Source organism: Coregonus clupeaformis, unplaced genomic scaffold, assembly GCF_020615455.1.
Source record: "Coregonus clupeaformis isolate EN_2021a unplaced genomic scaffold, ASM2061545v1 scaf0645, whole genome shotgun sequence".
Taxonomy (NCBI): domain Eukaryota; kingdom Metazoa; phylum Chordata; class Actinopteri; order Salmoniformes; family Salmonidae; genus Coregonus; species Coregonus clupeaformis.
In genome coordinates, this window is record NW_025534100.1 from 212,501 (window position 1) to 229,344 (window position 16,844).

General features: G+C 46.3%; 1 protein-coding gene across 1 annotated transcript in view; it reads right to left on the bottom strand.

Annotated features, from left to right (window-relative positions):
- LOC121554197 (FH2 domain-containing protein 1) overlaps window positions 1–16,844 on the bottom strand; it is a 37,110-nt gene extending 20,266 nt beyond the window's left edge. Inside the window, exon 1 of the mRNA XM_045216238.1 lies at window positions 16,645–16,844. The gene's annotated coding sequence lies outside the window, so the exon portion shown is untranslated. The remainder of the gene's footprint in view (window positions 1–16,644) is intronic.

Consider the following 16,844-nt stretch of genomic DNA (forward strand, 5'->3'; position numbering starts at 1 on the left):
TTAGGTATCAGACTGCGGGCTACAGGGTGGTTGTTTCCACTGTAAACAACCAACAAAGTTTGGATAACTGCAAAAACCTTCTACATTTTGTTCAGTTTTTCCCTACCCCAAGAAATACTGTATCTAAAAATACATCAAAATCAATATCTAAGAACAATATTTCAGTGTTTTAGTCTGCGACACACTTCTAGTTCTCGCTCTTTGATTTCACAAACAAGTTGTCGTTGATATTATCATGAATGGCAGGTCTAGACTACATTAACCTCAATCAGCTGAGCTCTGGGAACCTTTCAAACCACAAGCAACTTCGAATCGAATGTTCTCTTTTCAAGTCCTTGTTTTCTATTAATACCAGAATGCCCTGAGAGAACAACCAGAGAACAACCAGAAAACAACCAGAAAACAACCAGAAAACAACCAGAAAACAACCAGAGAACACATAAGACCAAATACATTTTTTATCATTTATTTCCCTGAGCCTCCTCTTGCCATTGAAATGCTCAGTCTGATGTGGGTGTGTCGATATACATTTTAATATACAGTGCATTCGGAAAGTATTCAGACCCCTTGACTTTTTCCACATTTTGTTACATTACAGCCTTATTCTAAAATTGATTAAATTGTTTTTTTTAAATCAATCTACACACAATACCCCATAATGACACAGGAAAAACAGGTTTTAAGATATTTAAAAACAAATAAATAAATACATTTACATAAATATTCAGAACCTTTACTCAGTACTTTGTTGAAGCACCTTTGGCAGTGATTACACCACCGAGTCTTCTCGGGTATGACGCTACAAGCTTGGCACACCTGTATTTGGGGAGTTTCTCCCATTCTTCTCTGCAGATCCTCTCAAGCTCTGTCAGGTTGGATGGGGAGCGTCGCTGCACAGCTATTTTCAGGTCTCTCCAGAGATGTTCGATTGGGTTCATGTCCAGGCTCTGGCTGGGCCACTCAAGGACATGAAAAACATCCCCACAGCATGATGATGCCACCACCATGCATCACCGTACGGACGGTGCCAGGTTTCCTCCAGACGTGACGCTTGGCATTCAGCCCAAAGAGTTCAATCTTGGTTTCATCAGACCAGAGAATCTTGTTTCTCATGGTCGGAGTCCTTTAGGTGCCTTTTGGCAAACTCCAAACGGGCTGTCATGTGCCTTTTACTGAGGAGTGGCTTCCATCTGGCCACTCTACCATAAAGGCCTGACTGGTGGAGTGCTGCAGAGATGGTTGTCCTTCTGGAAGGTTCTCCCATCTTCACAGAGGAACCCTGGAGCTCTGTCAGAGTGACCATCGGGTTCTTGGTCACCTCCCTGACCAAGGCCCTTCTCCCCCGATTGCTCAGTTCGGCCGGGCGGCCAGCTCTAGGAAGAGTCTTGGTGGTTCTAAACTTCTTCCACTTAAGAACGATGGAGGCCACTGTGTTCTTGGGGACCTTCAATGATGCAGATATTGTGCCTCGACACAATCCTGTCTCTGAGCTCTACAGACAATTCCTTCGAACTCATGGCTTGGTTTTTGCTCTGACATGCACTGTCAACTGTGGGACCTTATATAGACAGGTGTGTGCCTTTCCAAATCATGTCCAATCAATTGAATTTACCACAGGTGGACTCCAATCAAGTTGTAGAAACATCTTAAGGATGATCAATGGAAACAGGATGCACCTGAGCTCAATTTCAAGTCTCATAGCAAAGGGTCTGAATAGTAAATAAGGTATTTCTGTTTTTTATACATTTGCAAACATTTCTAAAAACCTGTTTTCACCATGTCATTATGGGTTACTGTGTGTAGATTGATGAGGGAAAAACTTTATTTAATCCATTTTAGAATAAGGCTGTAACGTAACAATGCACTGTAGTTATATACAAAATATTTTAAAAAACAGTAAGATGACTTTAACTGCACTGCCCCTTTAATATTTCAGTAGCAGCCTCATGATTCCCTTTACACACCGACACACTGAACACACACCGACACACTGAACACAGACACAGACAGACACACACACCGACACACTGAACACAGACACACAGACCGACACACTGAACACAGACACACACACCGACACACTGAACACAGACACACAGACCGACACACTGAACACAGACACACCGAACACAGACACACACCGACACACTGAACAAAGACACACAGACCGACACACTGAACACAGACACACAGACACACACACTGAACACAGACACACAGACACACACCGACACACTGAACACAGACACACAGACACACAGACCGACACACTGAACACAGACACACAGACACACAGACACACACACCGACACACTGAACACAGACACACTGACACACACACCGACACACTGAACACAGACACACGCTTCATCCATTTACTTATTATTCATAGTCAGGAAGTGAGTCTACCGCTGGTGATGTGCCTCCTCACACAAGGGATAGGTGGAACGCAGCCATCCAGTTTCACAGGCCCGGCCCGAGGGTTGGTGTGTGTGTGTGTGTGTGTGTGTGTCTGTGTGTCTGTGTGCAGTCTTATGCAACATCTCTGAGCTCAGTGTGAACCCTTCAGCAAACGTCGACCCTAATAATACCAACTACCTGCTACACTGGGTGATTATTTTATCCATTGTCAAGATAATCCATCCACCTGACAGGTGTGGCATATCAAGAAGCTGATTAAACAGCGTGATCTCTACAGCCTATAGCGCTGCAGTCTCTCTCTACAGCTCTGTACCCACTTCCTATTCCTCCTCTTCCGGCTTCTTCACCCGCGGGATCGTCTGAGACCAGCCACCCGGACAGCTGATGAAACTGTGGGTTTGCACAAACCAAATAATTTCTGCACAAACTGTCAGAAACCGTCTCAGGGAAGCTCATCTGCGTGCTCGTCGTCCTCACCAGGGTCTTGACCTGACTGCAGTTCGGCGTCGTAACCGACTTCAAATGGGCAAATGATCACCTTCGATGGCCACTGGCACGCTGGAGAAGTGTGCTCTTCACGGATTAATCCCGGTTTCAACTGTACCGGGCAGATGGCAGACAGCGTGTATGAAGTCGTGTGGGCGAGCGGTTTGCTGATGTCAACGTTGTGAACAGAGTGCCCCATGGTGGCGGTGGGGTTATGGTATGGTCAGGCATCAGCTACGGACAACGAACACAATTCAATTTTATCGATGGCAATTTGAATGCACAGAGAAACCGTGATGAGATACTGAGGCCCATTGTCGTGCCATTCATCCACCGCCATCACCTCACGTTTCAGCATGATAATGCACGGCCCCATGTCGCAAGGATCTGTACACAATTCCTGGAAGCTGAAAATGTCCCAGTTCTTCCATGGCCTGCATACTCACCAGACATGTCACCCATTGAGCATGTTTGGGATGCTCCGATTGACATGTACGACAGCGTGTTCCAGTTCCCGCCAATATCCAGCAACGTCGCACAGCCATTGAAGAGGAGTGGGACAACATTCCACAGGCCACAATCAACAGCCTGATCAACTCTATGTGAAGGAGATGTGTCGCGCTGCATGAGGCAAATGTTGGTCACTCCAGATACTGACTGGTCTTCTGATCCACGCCCTCTACCTTTTTAAGGTGTCTGTGACCAACAGATTAATATCTTTATTCCAAGTCATGTGAAACCCATAGATTAGGACCTAATGACTTTATTTCAATTGACTGACTTCTTTATATGAACTGTAACTCAGTAAAATCTACGAAATATTTTTGCGTTTAATGTTTTTGCTCAGTGTACATTGTGTAATTTACTGATGGGTCCCTAAGGAGCCCCATATGGATATCGAATGTCAAACCAAATTGAACATGGCATTATGATGGGGTCGTATGCAGCTCTGAATTGATGATTACTGGTGCTGCCAGCTGAGGGCACGACTCAAACATATATAGAGCTGTTACGGTACCCTTCATTCTGTAACCTCAAACTGTTACGGTACCCTTCATTCTGTGACCTCAAACTGTTACGGTACCCTTCATTCTGTAACCTCAAACTGTTACGGTACCCTTCATTCTGTAACCTCAAACTGTTACGGTACCCTTCATTCTGTGACCTCAAACTGTTACGGTACCCTTCATTCTGTAACCTCAAACTGTTACGGTACCCTTCATTCTGTGACCTCAAACTGTTACGGTACCCTTCATTCTGTGACCTCAAACTGTTACGGTACCCTTCATTCCTGTAACCTCAAACTGTTACGGTACCCTTCATTCTGTGACCTCAAACTGTTACGGTACCCTTCATTCTGTGACCTCAAACTGTTACGGTACCCTTCATTCTGTGACCTCAAACTGTTACGGTACCCTTCATTCTGTAACATACTATTTAATCTATCATCTGGAAAATCTCCGTTTCGGACGAGACTGACTTCATCCTATTTACACGTTGTAGTACATTCTGACACTAGAATAAATATTACTGACGCACATCGATGCCACAAAGGCCATTTTCAAAAACGTGACGTTTACCAGTCAAGTTGCCAGGGTTAGAGGTTCCAAGCTTGTTCTAAGGGGAGGTTGCCAGGGTTATAGGTTCCAAGCCTGTTCTAAGGGGAGGTTGCCAGGGTTATAGGTTCCAAGCCTGTTCTAAGGGGGAGGTTGCCAGGGTTAGGAGGTTCCAAGCCTGTTCTAAGGGGAGGTTGCCAGGGTTATAGGTTCCAAGCCTGTTCTAAGGGGAGGTTGCCAGGGTTATAGGTTCCAAGCCTGTTCTAAGGGGAGGTTGCCAGGGTTAGAGGTTCCAAGCCTGTTCTAAGGGGAGGTTGCCAGGGTTATAGGTTCCAAGCCTGTTCTAAGGGGAGGTTGCCAGGGTTAGAGGTTCCAAGCCTGTTCTAAGGGAAGGTTGCCAGGGTTAGAGGTTCCAAGCCTGTTCTAAGGGGAGGTTGCCAGGGTTAGAGGTTCCAAGCCTGTTCTAAGGGGAGGTTGCCAGGGTTAGAGGTTCCAAGCCTGTTCTAAGGGGAGGTTGCCAGGGTTATAGGTTCCAAGCCTGTTCTAAGGGGGAGGTTGCCAGGGTTAGAGGTTCCAAGCCTGTTCTAAGGGGAGGTTGCCAGGGTTATAGGTTCCAAGCCTGTTCTAAGGGGAGGTTGCCAGGGTTATAGGTTCCAAGCTTGTTCTAAGGGGAGGTTGCCAGGGTTAGAGGTTCCAAGCCTGTTCTAAGGGGAGGTTGCCAGGGTTATAGGTTCCAAGCCTGTTCTAAGGGGAGGTTGCCAGGGTTAGAGGTTCCAAGCCTGTTCTAAGGGGAGGTTGCCAGGGTTAGAGGTTCCAAGCCTGTTCTAAGGGAAGGTTGTGTCTTTTGATCCATCTCTCTCTCTAATGGTTTCTCTCAGCATCTCTCTCTCTCAGCATCTCTCTCTCTAATGGTTTCTCTCAGCATCTCTCTCTCTCTAATGGTTTCTCTCAGCATCTCTCTCTCAGCATCTCTCTCTCTCTAATGGTTTCTCTCAGCATCTCTCTCTCTCTAATGGTGTCTCTCAGCATCTCTCTCTCTCTCTAATGGTTTCTCTCAGCATCTCTCTCTCTCTAATGGTTTCTCTCAGCATCTCTCTCTCTCAGCATCTCTCTCTCTAATGGTTTCTCTCAGCATCTCTCTCTCTCTAATGGTTTCTCTCAGCATCTCTCTCTCAGCATCTCTCTCTCTCTCTAATGGTTTCTCTCAGCATCTCTCTCTCTCTAATGGTGTCTCTCAGCATCTCTCTCTCTCTCTAATGGTTTCTCTCAGCATCTCTCTCTCTCTCTAATGGTTTCTCTCAGCATCTCTCTCTCTCAGCATCTCTCTCTCTAATGGTTTCTCTCAGCATCTCTCTCTCTCTCTAATGGTTTCTCTCAGCATCTCTCTCTCTCTAATGGTTTCTCTCAGCATCTCTCTCTCTAATGGTTTCTCTCAGCATCTCTCTCTAATGGTTTCTCTCAGCATCTCTCTCTCTCTAATGGTTTCTCTCAGCATCTCGCTCTCTCTAATGGTGTCTCTCAGCATCTCTCTCTCTCTAATGGTTTCTCTCAGCATCTCTCTCTCTCTAATGGTTTCTCTCAGCATCTCGCTCTCTCTAATGGTGTCTCTCAGCATCTCTCTCTCTCTAATGGTTTCTCTCAGCATCTCTCTCTCTCTCTCTCTAATGGTTTCTCTCAGCATCTCTCTCTCTCAATATATAGGTCAGGCCCCACAATGCTGGTCTGTGGATTGAGGGAGCGAGGGGGAGAGAGATGGGGCGTTATTGGGTCGGCTGAGAAAAGCTAACTAATGAGTGTATGATCAGCTCAGCTCGGTGTCGTCACCGCTCAGCAATGTCATCTCACACCCACCCACCCACCCTATCCCAGAATGCTGTGCCTAGTGCACCATTGTGGACAGGGTTCTCAGTGACAATAGGCTAACAGTAATGATGTCACAGCTAGTAGCGCTGATGGGGCACAATGTTAGTAGAACGTTAGTAGAACGTCAGAGGGCTTCTAAAGACCCCATCAGCCAATCGGAGCCCTCGGAACCCCATTGTGAGATAACCAGGAAGGCCCAGGCAATTTTTTTTTTTACATCCCTGTCACGTGATTTGGTTGATGTCATCACTGGCACTCCTTCCAATTTCACCACCTTTGTTTACGAGCACTGCCCATGGAAGGAGGGAGGGAGGAGGAGGGAGGGAGGGAATGGTGGCATCAAAGACCAGTGAACCAAATTATTTTGGTCTTTGACCCGTTCAATGGAGGGAGGGATACAAGGAGGAGGGAGAGACTAACAGAGGGAAGTGGGTTTGGTGTCGACCCTGACCCCGTTTGGAGAGAGGGGAGGGTTTGGTGTCGACCCTGACCCCGTTTGGAGAGAGGGGAGGGTTTGGTGTCGACCCTGACCCCGTTTGGAGAGAGGGGAGGGTTTGGTGTCGACCCTGACCCCGTTTGGAGAGAGGGGAGGGTTTGGTTGGGCTTGTAAACAAGCAGCCATTGTGGGTGGCACACAGTCTGTAACCATGGGGACGGCTGCTGCTATGAGGGTTACCACAGTAACGCATGGAAGCCCTAACACTGGCAGCTGGGACACACACACACACACACACACACACACACACACACACACACACACACACACACGGCAGGTGCTCAAAATTTTAAAAGGGTGCACCCACCCCTTCAAAGAAGATTAATAATTAATAACATCAACTACCTGTGTAGCATAGGCCTGCTTATTTCTGCAACAACACGCTCACTCATCACACAATATAAGCAAGTTACAGTGCCTCCTGAACACATGATTGACATGGTGGAAGAGAGGGCGGGCCATGAGCTGATCATTGATGTTGATCATTTAAGCTAATCTGCTAGTTAGCTAGCTAAGATGTTTTTTAAACGTATTGTGATTTATCTTCAATGCTCTTACATATTAACTTCACAATATTAATAATCTTCTAACTCATGATCCAGTGAGCTCCGAAAGTATTGGGACAGTGACACATTATTTGTTGTTTTGGCTCTGTACTCTAGCACTTCGGATTTGAAATTATACTTAAGGGTATTTCCATCCATATCGGGCAAACGGTTTAGAAATTACAGCACTTTTTGTACATAGTCCCCCCCCCCATTTTAGGGGTCCAAAAGTATTGGGACAAATTCACGTGTATTAAAGTATAGTTAACAAAAATATAAAACGCAACATGCAACAATTTCAAATGTTGCTAAGTTAGTTCATATTAGGAAGTCAGTCAATTTAAATAAATACATTAGGCCCTAATCTATGGATTTCACATGACTGGGCCAATCAGCCAATCAGAATGAGTTTCTCCTCACAACAAGGGCTTTATTACAGCCGGAACTCCTCCCCCTCCGAAACCAACTCACGTTTGAATTCAGTCACGGCCACTAACATTTCTTAATTAACCAAATATAAAACAAATCAGCAAGCGCAGTCGCCCTTTAAATGAATCTCATGCAATGGAATGTATTTTTTGTAACGTGAGTTGAATCAACAAATCACAGCACATGTTGATGGGTACACTTCCTGTTTTTACTTGAGATGAGAAAATCAGTAAAAATAAATTTTTAAATGGCTATTCGAACGTTTATTGCAGTGACCGCGGTCATTTCTCTGGCTAGTAACCGCCATCGTCACAGCCCTAACACACAACAGCCCTAACACACAACAGCCCTAACACACAACAGCCCTAACACACAACAGCCCTAACACACAACAGCCCTAACACACAACAGCCCTAACACACAACCGCCCTAACACACAACCGCCCTAACACCCAACAGCCCTAACACCCAACAGCCCTAACACCCAACCGCCCTAACACCCAACAGCCCTAACACACAACAGCCCTAACACACAACAGCCCTAACACACAACAGCCCTAACACACAACCGCCCTAACACACAACAGCCCTAACACACAACAGCCCTAACACACAACAGCCCTAACACACAACAGCCCTAACACACAACAGCCCTAACACACAACAGCCCTAACACACAACAGCCCTAACACACAACAGCAGTAACACACACACAGTCCAAGCGTTAGTGTGACTTTTCCATCAGAAACTGACTGACCAACATAATAGTAGCATCTCTCTGAACAAGGGGAGGGAGAGAGAGGGGGGAGAGAGAGAGAGAGAGGGGGGAGAGAGGGGGGAGGAGAGGAGAGGAGAGAGAGAGAGAGGGGGAGAGAGAGAGAGGGGGAGAGGAGAGAGAGAGAGAAGGGGGAGAGGAGAGAGGGGGAGGAGAGGAGAGAGAAGGGGAGAGAGTGGGGAGAGGAGAGAGAGATGGGGGAGGAGAGATAAGGGGGAGAGGAGAGAGAAGGGGGAGGGAGGGGGGAGGAGAGAAAGGGGGAAAGGCAGAGGAGAGAGAGAGAGAGAGCGAGAAGGAAGGAAGACTTACATGCATTTCTTAGGGAGGGTTTAGACTAGAGGATTTCTGCTGTCTAGTCTGGTATTTCACTTCACTCTGAATTTGTTGCCATTTCAGCACCCTTGACCTCTGACCTCTCCTCTGTCTGTCCCCTCACACACACGCCATGAGCTCACTCAGCGGTCACCGGGGTAACCCCGGATTGCTCCCGGTAAGGGCGTATTATCCTCCGAACAAACAACTATAAAAGTTAAAGCACTTTACTACCCGGTCCCCTGTGGTGCCGCGCTGTGAAAAGGCTTGGCCAGAGGGGGCGCTGCTAGTGACCCCCCACATAGCACTGGCACAGAACCTATTCATACCGTTGATATGAAACCATCTCATTCTGCGTGAGGACTGTCTTCAGTTAGTGATTAGACCGTGTGATGCTGTGAGACGGTCTATGCTTAGTGATTAGACCGTGTGATGCTGTGAGACGGTCTATGCTTAGTGATTAGACCGTGTGATGCTGTGAGACGGTCTATGCTTAGTGATTAGACCGTGTGATGCTGTGAGACGGTCTATGCTTAGTGATTAGACCGTGTGCTGCTGTGAGACGGTCTATGCTTAGTGATTAGACCGTGTGATGCTGTGAGACGGTCTATGCTTAGTGATTAGACCGTGTGCTGCTGTGAGACGGTCTATGCTTAGTGATTAGACCGTGTGCTGCTGTGAGACGGTCTATGCTTAGTGATTAGACCGTGTGATGCTGTGAGACGGTCTATGCTTAGTGATTAGACCGTGTGCTGCTGTGAGACGGTCTATGCTTAGTGATTAGACCGTGTGATGCTGTGAGACGGTCTATGCTTAGTGATTAGACCGTGTGCTGCTGTGAGACGGTCTATGCTTAGTGATTAGACCGTGTGATGCTGTGAGACGGTCTATGCTTAGTGATTAGACCGTGTGATGCTGTGAGACGGTCTATGCTTAGTGATTAGACCGTGTGCTGCTGTGAGACGGTCTATGTTTAGTGATTAGACCGTGTGATGCTGTGAGTGCCATTGGAAAAATTAATCTTCCTCCATCTCTTTGACTATAAAACATAGAAACGCGCCATTTTCACATATGTTGATGTTGGGGTGGTGCTGGAGCTGATGAATATGCAGACCGGAACTGTGACCATTTCTTTCAATGGTAACGACCTGAGTAAGACATCTTCATTATCCACCATCTTTGTCAGTCCGGGTTCAGTTCATCTTGGGTTTCCATGGTAATGTTTGAATGTGGAAAGCAGAGAACTATTCACTGAGCTTTGAATGTCAGGTGAGAGAGAGACAGAACGAGAGAGACAGAACGAGAGAGAGAGAGAACGAGAGAGAGAAACTGCCTCTTGGTAAGAGATTATCCCTGGGTCATCCAGAGCTGGGTTCAGGGCAGGGGTGTCCTGGATAAATGCAACCCCAGAGAGTGCATCGTAGCCCGGCTAGAGGGCAACGCCCGGGGGTATCTCTCTTTTAACTAACCTTACAACTCTATGCAGAAGGGCTACTTTTAACAATTTACAGTTCAGTAGAGTTCAGTACAGTAGAGTTCAGTAAAGTTCAGTTCAGTATAGTTCAGTACAGTAGAGTTCAGTAGAGTTCAGTAGAGTAGAGTTCAGTAGAGTAGAGTTCAGTACAGTAGAGTTCAGTAGAGTTCAGTACAGTAGAGTTCAGTACAGTAGAGTTCAGTAGAGTTCAGTACAGTAGAGTTCAGTACAGTAGAGTACAGTAGAGTTCAGTACAGTAGAGTTCAGTAGAGTTCAGTAGAGTAGAGTTCAGTAGAGTAGAGTTCAGTACAGTAGAGTTCAGTACAGTAGAGTTCAGTAGAGTTCAGTAGAGTAGAGTTCAGTTCAGTAGAGTTCAGTTCAGTAGAGTTCAGTTCAGTAGAGTTCAGTACAGTTCAGTTCAGTAGAGTTCAGTACAGTAGAGTTCAGTAGAGTTCAGTACAGTAGAGTTCAGTACAGTAGAGTTCAGTACAGTAGAGTTCAGTAGAGTTCAGTACAGTTCAGTAGAGTTCAGTACAGTAGAGTTCAGTACAGTAGAGTTCAGTTCAGTAGAGTTCAGTACAGTAGAGTTCAATACAGTAGAGTTCAGTACAGTAGAGTTCAGTACAGTAGAGTTCAGTACAGTAGAGTTCAGTACAGTAGAGTTCAGTAGAGTTCAGTACAGTAGAGTTCAATACAGTAGAGTTCAGTACAGTAGAGTTCAGTACAGTAGAGTTCAATAGAGTTCAGTACAGTTCAGTAGAGTTCAGTACAGTAGAGTTCAGTACAGTAGAGTTCAGTACAGTAGAGTTCAGTAGAGTTCAGTACAGTAGAGTTCAGTACAGTACAGTAGAGTTCAGTAGAGTTCAGTTCAGTAGAGTTCAGTACAGTAGAGTTCAGTACAGTAGAGTTCAGTAGAGTTCAGTTCAGTAGAGTTCAGTACAGTTCAGTAGAGTTCAGTAGAGTTCAGTTCAGTAGAGTTCAGTACAGTAGAGTTCAGTACAGTAGAGTTCAGTACAGTAGAGTTCAGTAGAGTTCAGTACAGTAGAGTTCAGTAGAGTTCAGTACAGTAGAGTTCAGTACAGTAGAGTTCAGTAGAGTTCAGTACAGTAGAGTTCAGTACAGTATAGTTCAGTACAGTATAGTTCAGTATAGTAGAGTTCAGTTCAGTAGAGTTCAGTACAGTTCAGTAGAGTTCAGTAGAGTTCAGTAGAGTTCAGTAGAGTTCAGTACAGTAGAGTTCAGTAGAGTTCAGTAGAGTTCAGTACAGTATAGTTCAGTATAGTTCAGTATAGTTCAGTATAGTTCAGTAGAGTTCAGTAGAGTATAGTTCAGTATAGTTCAGTACAGTAGCCTACTTGGAGTGTGAATTAAACTGCTGACTGCTCATAACTTGCAGATTGTTGACACACCAACCAGGATCAAGGGGCAGGGCAATTTGTGACTGTTGTGGTTTTGGTAATCAGTGTCAGCGACGGTCCCGTTGTCAAAACAAAGTCGGTTCTGCCAAGTGACTGGAGGAAGGAGAGAGGGGGAAGACTCCACTATCTTTATTTATCTACAGATCTACAGATGATCTCATTTTGCTCCTCTGTAGCTTTGGCAGCTGTGTGTGTTCTCTTTCCCAGTCCGCTCCTCTCCCTGTAGGCTCTACAGACGTTCCCCACCCCTTGACCGCAACCCTTCTAGTGTAGTGTACCCTGTGCACAACCCCATGTGGAAATTCCTGGTCTCCGCCAGCGTTTGGAACGACTGATCTAAGTTCATCTCAGCCAATGCTGCCCTCCCCTTGTCCCATCAAACCCCTGCAACTCATCCAGAACGCTGCAGCCCGCCTGGTGTTCAACCTTCCCAAGTTCTCTCACGTCACCCCGCTCCTCCGCACACGCACACTGGCTTCCAGTCGAAGCTCACATCCACTGCAAGACCATGGTGCTTGCCTACGGAACAGCAAGAGGAACTTCCCCTTCCTACCTTCAGGCTATGCTTAAACCCTACACCCCAACCTGAGCCCTCCGTTCTGCCAAATCTGGTCTCTTGGCCCTCCCACCCCTACGGGAGGGCAGCTCCCCCTCAGCCCAGTCCAAGCCCTTCTCTGTCCCGGCGCCCCAATGGTGGAACCAGCTTCCCCCTGAAGCTAGGACAGCAGAGTCCCTGCCCATCTTCCGGAACCATCTGAAACCCTACCTCTTCAAACCGTCTCTTAAATAATCCCACAGCCTGCCCCCCCTGTAGTTTCTGACTACTATGAATTCCAATTGTAACCAGTTATTATTTCGAAAAAGCTGTTTTTGCTTTGTCATTATGAGGTATTGTGTGTAGATTGAAGAGGGGGAAAAAAACAAACAATTTAATCCACTTTTAGAATAAGGCTGTAACGTAACAAAATGTGGAAAAAAGTCAAGGGGTCTGAATACTTTCCGAATGAACTGTTTGGCGGTCAACAGTAAAATGGTTCAGTTTGCGTAAAAAACAACATCCTGTTGCAATTTCTTTATCTTTGCAAAGGCACAGTCATTGAATTTCAGTTTGTCTATTTCGATTCCTAGGTATTTCTTTATATGTGGTGACTATCGACTGATTCCCCATTGGTCTTCATAGTGGAGTACTATCGACTGATTCCCCATTGGTCTTCATAGTGGAGTACTATCGACTGATTCCCCATTGGTCTTCATAGTGGAGTACTATCGACTGATTCCCCATTGGTCTTCATAGTGGAGTTTTATTCCTTCTGAAACCAATTTTCATCTCCATTTCAAGAAAGTTATCTGCGCACCACTGGACGAATTTTGCCGTTTCTGTCAAAACCTTGAAGAGAGGCTTGGTCTGGGGTGGAAGAAACCCACAACGGTGTCATCTGGGTATCTTAAAGAATATGTGGGCTGAGTCAGAGGCTTGACAATCGTTTGTGTCCAGTATCGGTGAAAGTACGCAACCTTGAGGGTCTCCCGTATTGACGGTTCTAGATGTAGAGATGGAGGAGTTCAACTTCACTTGTTGAGTACGGTTCACAAGGAAACTATTAATCCACTTGATCAGTAGAGAGTAGACACCAAAAATTCACCAGCCTGTCCACCAGTAGGCGAGGTTGGATGGTGTTAAACGCGTCACTGAAGTCAATGAATACAATTCTAATTCTAGGCTATTTGCCTGTTCTACGTGTTCTTAGATATTGTTCAGCATGACCAGTGACGCATCATCAACACCCCTAGAGGCACGGTGAATTGGTTTGGATCTAGCTGAGAGAATGTGTTTTTTGAATTATTTTTTCAAAACATTTAAATTAGGTACAGATGTCAGGGCTACAGGGCAGCATACCACCCTACAGGGCAGCATACCACCCTACAGGGCAGCATACCACCCTACAGGGCAGCATACCACCCTACAGGGCAGCATACCACCCATGAGGCCAAATGGTGACTTTAAAACAGTTAGAGTTATACACAAAAATGTATGCGCGCATGACTGTAAGTCGCTTTGGATAAAAGCGTCTGCTAAATGGCATATTATAATTTTTTTATTTAGGGCATGAACTCCATCCAGAGCCTGTCCTGCCGATCTCACAGCAGGTTTAGGGCATTAACTTATAGGGCCGGCGCCAGAACGAATCAGTTGGACGGGCATTTGATTTCAAAAAGGTCAACGGTCAAATGGGGGGGTGCATATATTTGTCCTGTTTCACTGCATGTACAAGTGGGTCACCTGTACGAGTGTGAGGTGTGAAATGCAAATTCCTCTCCAAGAATGAGAACAGTAAATGAGTAATTACTACATAAAAAATTAGTGTTACCAAATGACGGGGATTAACGGTACATTTACTAGGCTACTGGTGACATATGAAATGGGGAACTGATCAAACATTTACAATCAAACGGCAAACAAGTGCTCATGTCTCCGCTCTAACAATGGGAGATGTTGTCCCAAAGGTAGGAAGGCAGGCGACAAGCTTAGGTCTGATTTTATTATGATAGAAATGCATTGGGATTATTCTGGAGAGATTTAGGGGAGAGTGAGCCCTCTCGCGTCGCCTCTTCCTCTCTGCTAAAAACGATCTCATCGGAGAAAGCATCCGAGCGAACGAAACAGCGCCCCTCTATATGTAGCCCATGTATCTGATGCCGTCTGGCCAGAAATAGTATAACATGCAATACTCTTTTGGTCCAGACAGCATCAGATAAATTGTCTAAACATACTCAGACAGAGGGGCGCTGTTTTGCTCTTATCTGAGATTGATGTGTTTTCTGTCGGGGCGCGTCTCGGTCAAATAGATGATCAATATTTAATTATTTGATTTGGACGGGGGCAAGGCGGTACGGTAGAGCGGGCCAGGCCTCCTAAGCCCTGCCCATAACGTTGGCCCTGTTTACTCCATATAGGAGGCTGGACGGGGGCAAGGCGGTACGGTAGAGCGTTGGCCCTGTTTACTCCATATAGGAGGCTGGACGGGGGCAAGGCGGTACGGTAGAGCGTTGGCCCTGTTTACTCCATATAGGAGGCTGGACGGGGGCAAGGCGTGCACGGTAGAGCGTTGGCCCTGTTTACTCCATATAGGAGGCTGGACGGGGGCAAGGCGGTACGGTAGAGCGTTGGCCCTGTTTACTCCATATAGGAGGCTGGACGGGGGCAAGGCGGTACGGTAGAGCGTTGGCCCTGTTTACTCCATATAGGAGGCTGGACGGGGGCAAGGCGGTACGGTAGAGCGTTGGCCCTGTTTACTCCATATAGGAGGCTGGACGGGGGGCAAGGCGGTACGGTAGAGCGTTGGCCCTGTTTACTCCATCATAGGAGGCTGGACGGGGGCAAGGCGGTACGGTAGAGCGTTGGCCTGTTTACTCCATATAGGAGGCTGGACGGGGGCAAGGCGGTACGGTAGAGCGTTGGCCCTGTTTACTCCATATAGGAGGCTGGACGGGGGCAAGGCGGTACGGTAGAGCGTTGGCCCTGTTTACTCCATATAGGAGGCTGGACGGGGGCAAGGCGTGCACGGTAGAGCGTTGGCCCTGTTTACTCCATATAGGAGGCTGGACGGGGGCAAGGCGGTACGGTAGAGCGTTGGCCCTGTTTACTCCATATAGGAGGCTGGACGGGGGCAAGGCGGTACGGTAGAGCGTTGGCCCTGTTTACTCCATATAGGAGGCTGTTCGTTGACAACAATATTACAGTCAGATCAAATCATTTATATACACTAGATGACTAACAGGGAGCCACCATTGTAAAACATTTTGGAAGCTATAGAAATGCATTTATTAAATGTCTACATTCGTTTTTGACACGTTTATTCTATTACAGACACCTAAATGCATACTTTTAAATTATATTATGTGAGCAAAAAAAACAAAAAACAAAAAACAAAAATTACAAAAATTCCTTAAAGTATACTTTTTTGAAAGTTCTAATGTTACTGTCCCCACCATAACAAAAAAAATACTTAAACACATTTAATTTTGTCTACATTTAATTGAAATACTGTATAATTCCATTCATTCCTATGGAGGACTGCTCCTACTGGGGAGTGGCAATATGGCCGACCCGTGGCTTCAAAACCTCTCATTGGCAAAAAAACATAGCATCAGGAATCCAGGGTTTATATACATCATTGGTCAGATCCTTCTCAGACCAGCAAGAAGGGTGTAATTGCAGACCCCAATTAGGGCCGTTTTCTGATATCGGCGTTTATTGATGTCAAGTTACACCCATTGATGCTCGCCATTGGTCAGTGGCCGTTTCTTTCCTGTAGGATTGTAGCTAAGCCTAACCCTTTTCCTAACTTTAACCTCATCCATCTAACCTGCCATGTTAATGATCCTAACCTGCTACGTAAACAAATCATCTGTGTCGAGAAACAATCAGTCAAATAACACCGGAACTAACGGATGGCAGTCACCAATGGACTGACCGATGCCAGGCACCAATGGTTGTTCCCTGATATCAAGAAACGCCCCGAATTACGGTCTGCAATTACACCATATTGAGACCTGTGATGGCAATTATTTTACAAGAAAAATAAAATAAAAATGGAGCTAATCAAACAAACGCAGATCACCTCAACTAGAGCAGGAGGATGGAAATCCGGCTGCACATTGTCGTCAGTATTATTGAACCAAATTAGCGCCGAAAGGCCAGCTGAGGATGACAGTTTGGTTACTAGCAGTAGGTATGCTACAATTCCCTGAAGTGTCTTATCATTTTATGACATGGTAGGCACAGCCAACCACATGACCGAGAAAGTCGTTCCAATTCCAAACCGTTGGCGACAAAAATTGCAAATACCGTTTATGTCCAAAACTTACCGTTAAACCGGAGCATGCACGCGCAGATATATTCCTAGTCAAACCGAAGAGAATGGAGTTTGGTATAGCAGGAGAGGAGAAGTAGAGGAAACGGATCCTTCGCCAGCGTACACCGCGAACAGCGCAGACCTCTCCCACGGACCTGCCCGTAGAACTGGCACGAGCTTCTCTGCCACCGGCTGAGCGCGACCGAGTAGGGA